The sequence below is a fragment of the Monopterus albus genome, unplaced genomic scaffold (assembly GCF_001952655.1).
Source record: "Monopterus albus unplaced genomic scaffold, M_albus_1.0 scaffold281.1, whole genome shotgun sequence".
Classification (NCBI taxonomy): Eukaryota; Metazoa; Chordata; class Actinopteri; order Synbranchiformes; family Synbranchidae; genus Monopterus; species Monopterus albus.
Window position 1 is genome coordinate 232,999 of NW_018128161.1, and position 4,770 is coordinate 237,768.

The 4,770-nt window shown below is 41.8% G+C and overlaps 1 protein-coding gene across 1 annotated transcript in view; it reads left to right on the forward strand.

Annotated features, from left to right (window-relative positions):
• The window catches only part of wdr36 (WD repeat domain 36), a 19,195-nt gene that overhangs the window by 5,623 nt on the left and 8,802 nt on the right, over positions 1–4,770 (forward strand). The gene's annotated exons all lie outside the window — the stretch shown is intronic.

The following is a 4,770-nucleotide window of genomic DNA, read 5'->3' on the forward strand; positions in this document are numbered from 1 at the left end:
GCCAGATTGCCGGCCGGGATTGGCTCCGGCCCCACCCGTGACCCCGTTCAGGGACTAAGCGGTAGAAAATGAATGAATGAATGAATTACAAAGGCATGAAGTTTAGAAAAATTTTGAATAGAAGCATGAATGTCCTTGAAGAGCTGAACATTTTGATACCTGAAAGTGTGCTGAAGTAGAATTTTCCCATTCATTTGAATGGTGCAAAATTTCAAAATAAATATTTCTAACGTATTAAGTTTAGAAAACTTCTGAATAGCAGCATGAATGTCCTTGAAGAGCTGAACATTTTGATACCTGAATGGGTTTGCTAGCTGAAAGTATGCTGAACTTATTAAAGATGTGAAAATAGTCCAATAGGACCCCACTAGGGATGAAACGATTACCGGTTTATTGATAAACCACGATAAAATGTCCTGACTGTTAGTATTATCATTTAAAATTTAATTATCATTAACACTGTGTTTGATTATTGTGATTTTAAAAACTCACGGTAAAGCCTTTTCAGCCAGCATCTAGTTTGACACGGGACGGGAGCAGCACGCATTGTAGTTTTTGGCACAATATAATATGGCGGAAGGCAGTGATAGCGCTCAGCAGATTTTTCAGCCATCTAAGAGGACCAAATTGGAGGTCTGGTCATATTTTGGCTTTTACAAGAGTCATGAGGGCAATTTAATCGAGGACGCTCACCCTGTCTGCAGATCATGCAAGAAGAAAGTCGCTGCAAAAGGGGGAAACGCGTCAAATTTGCTGAGCCATCTTTGTGATCACCACCCTCTGTTATATAGCGAATGCAAGGTAAGTTAATGTTTACCTCAATACCAAAACTAACTTGGGCAAATATTTGGACAAAAAAAAATATTGATTAGAGATTAAATATTTTATTATCTCACTTGTAATTAACGCAAAGCTTCCGCGAAGAAAAAGTCCGCAGCAAGTGGCTTTGAGTCAAGACGAACGAACATGTCCCAACTATTAAGGTTGACATTTATATAACAATGTATTGTATATTCGTAGTAAACTTATTACACAGATTTATTTTATCTGTAATATATAATTACGGGTACATGAAATATTGAATTGAGATTCATCCTAATTTACCTGTTTATAAATCCATTATGTACAGTGTACAAAGCAATTGTCCAGACAATATGATTACTACAGCAATATTATAGTAGTATTAATACTAAATTCCTCTGATTTCATAATCAATACAATCCAAAACTGAGACGCCAGACAGCAAGTTGCATTTGAATGAACTGAAACTAGAGAACACGTCCGCGGTGATACAAGACATGAATGTGCACTGTGTTAACTTATAATGCATCACTATTGACAACAGTCATTATAAAGAAGGAAATGCAGCAGAACAGAATCGATATTCCAGTAGTTTAGTCATCTAACCAACTTATTTTGTTCAAACACAGAGTGAGCAAGTGGAAAAAGACAAACCCAGGTAGCTGGCTTTGGTGCAAACAGTGAGGTTTATTTACAGTGCTGTACAAGGAAATAAATATAGGAGGGATGTTGAGAGAGATGACCAGGTGTCAATCAGCGGCAGAAGAAACACAGTCAATGGTATGGTGGATGATAATGGGCTGGGCTGCGGATGTTGGGTTCACTCCTGGGCTGGTCGAGGTGGAGGCGATGATGACTGAGAAAATAGGAGTATGGAAAAACAAACAGGTTAAAGGAGACTGTGCATCGACCTGTGAGGCGATGGCTGGTGGAGCTGAGTGAATCCAGGGTCCAGAGGAGCAGTCCGGAGAGGTGGAAAAACAGATACGGCGGGGCAGGAATAGAGACTTGAGAAAAACACAGAAAAATATAGCGGGCGTACTTGGCACAAAAACAAAGTGATAAAACATACGGGGCCTGAAGACAGAGAAAGAACTGGCAGGGGAGTGAATGGTGAGCAGTGTATAAGTAAGGAGGGAAACTAACGAGGCGCAGCTGGTGAGTGATCAGGGAAGCGGGGCAGGTGTGTCTAATAATGCAATCAGTGCAAGGGAGCAGACTAGCGTGAGGAAAGGACGAGAGGCAGGTGCTTAAAAGGCAGACTGCTTATGCACCCACATTAAAAAATGCTCAAGACCTCACTGCAGCTATTTCATATTTCATTGCAAAGGACATGATGCCATTTCAGATTCTTGAGGCCTGGTTTTCAGAGGCTGATGAAAGTTGCTGTACCACACTACAAACTGCCATCACAAATTTTTTTTTTCCAAAACTGAAATACCAAACCTGTACAACCAGGTCAAAGCTGATGTTGTAAAAAAATTAGCTCAAAGAACATGGTTTGCTGCAACTACTGACCTCTGGATAGTGAAAGTGTTGGTGGTCAACCCTATATAGGCTTCACTATCCACTACTTCACCCCAGACTGGCAACTGGAATCAAACTGCCTCAAAACTCAGTTCTTCCCAGAAGATCACTCAGCTCACAACATCAGCGAGTTTTTTGAGAATATGCTGGAAGAATGGGGGAGCAACAAAAAAGACCTGGTCTGCGTAACCACAGACAATGCAACAAACATGATAAAAGCTTTTGAAGGGTTCTCAGATGTGTGGCTTGGGTGCTTTGGCCATAATTTGAACCTGGCCATCTCAAAGGCTTTGAATATTCAGAGTTCAAACAGCAGTCAAGGCGTGCCATCATCTGATTCAGGGCTTCTTAAGGAGCTGGAGGAGAAGGCGAGAACTGAGGGAAAATCAAGCTGCCCTCAACATGCCACAGAAGGCTTTGATACATGATGTGGTGACTCGATGGGGATCTACATACAAGATGGTTGAGCGTTTTCTTAGTCAGCAGCCACCAGTCCGTGCAACACTGGCTGGAGAAAGAGGATCATGGCATCTGATGCCCAAGGATACTGAAATAACTGTCATGGAGCAACTGTGCCAGCTCCTTGAACCTCTGAGCAAGTTAACGGATGCACTTGCCTCAGAAACACGAGTAACACTGTCAGCCATCAAGCCCGTCCTGGACCACATCAGTTGTGATGTTCTGGTGGAAAAGGATACAGATACATCCCTGACCAAAGAGATGAAAAGTTTAATGAGAGAAGACCTCAAAAATAGATACACAGAGAAAGCAAAGAGAATCATGAACATGGCTTGTTTCATTGACCCCCGCTTCAAAAGGAGCTCTTTAGATGAGTCTGAGGCTTCACAAATTGACACTGACTGTGTCCAGAAGGCTGTGAAGCTGGCTGCACATGTTAGGAAAGAACCACAAAACACCTCCACTACCACCAGCACTCCCACAGCAGCATCGGAGGGGAAAGGCCTAGCCGGGTTGCTGAAAAAGATTACTTCAACAAGACAGCAGAGAGGTGAAGAGGGTCAGATTCTGACCACTCTAGAAGGCAGTGTGAAAAAAGAAATCAAAGTCTACCTGTCTCTGCCCCTACTTCCAGCAGAAGAGGATCCACTTGTGTGGTCGAGGGGCCATGCATCAGAACTGTCTCACCTTGCCAGGGTTGCCAGGAAGCTTCTGTGCATCCCAGCAACCAGCGTGCCTTCAGAGAGAGTGTTCAGTGCCAGTGGGTATATTGTCTCCCCTCAAAGAGCACTACTTAAACCAGATAAAGTAAATATGCTGACATTTTTGCATTTCAATCTCAAGTGAATGAAGCTGCATATAACATGTTAGGTTAGCTGCACTTTTTTTTATGAAGGAAAGAACAGACATACAATCATTGCTGTTCATTTGATTGTATTGTTGTTACATGCACATTGATTTACTTGTGGTGTTTTTATATGCAATAGGAAAACTTATACCTTTCAGGGCTTCATTTTATGTTAATTCATACTTTAAAAAGTGCAATTGTATTTGTTGTTGGTTTGCTACATGGTGTTTTTCATCATTCAAATTGTCAAACTCACCCATCTGCTGCTCTCAGGCTTCCAGTACCAAAAAGGTTGCGAATAGAGCGGGAGGCTGAGAGCTTTGTGTCCCGAGAGTAAAACACCATGCAGATATCTTTGGTTATGACTGCAGGCTGGGTGCAGTTTTCCATCTGCAATTGATAGAGAGTGGAGGATTTTCGGACATTGTTCATATAGTAATTTGCGCATCACCACTGATACTGTATGAGTTACAGTATTTCTGTCTCTCATGAATGCACTATACTGTACCTCCAGATAGGCTGAGAGGGTCATGTAGATTTTTTCCCCATGTGGAGTGACTCGATTTAGAAGCAAAGAATTGTGCATGGAGCTATCCCAAGCGGCCTCAAACCGGTAGAAGGTCCTGAGGTGATTTGTAAAGAAGCAGAAGGATAACCCTGAAAATGCTTGAAATCAATTGCTGAAACAGCCGAAGGATGAGATGAAATGGCTGAAGTTCTTTGTTGAAATAGCTGAAGGATGACATGAACAGAATGACTGTGCACATGTCACTAAGCATGGATGCAAAATGGACAATGAAATAGCTAGATGGAACAGTTATCGCAGAGCATCGAGTGTAGCTGACAATCTAGTGTACATAGAAAGAGCACACAACCTGAAACAGGAGTGGTGCAATTGAGAAGGTTCAGAGAATGACAACCACATCAGCTGTAGTTTCACTGAAGCACATTTTTGACAACTGTCATGTTGTGAATAAGACCTGAAATATACAGGTGTTCTGTGCATTGTGATGTGTAAATTTTAAAAACTATTTGAAGGCCAAGCCATGAACTATGAATGGTCACGTGTTATTGGTCACACTTACATATTCAGGAACACGTTACATATTCAGGAAATATGCCAATTGTTCTTAGTG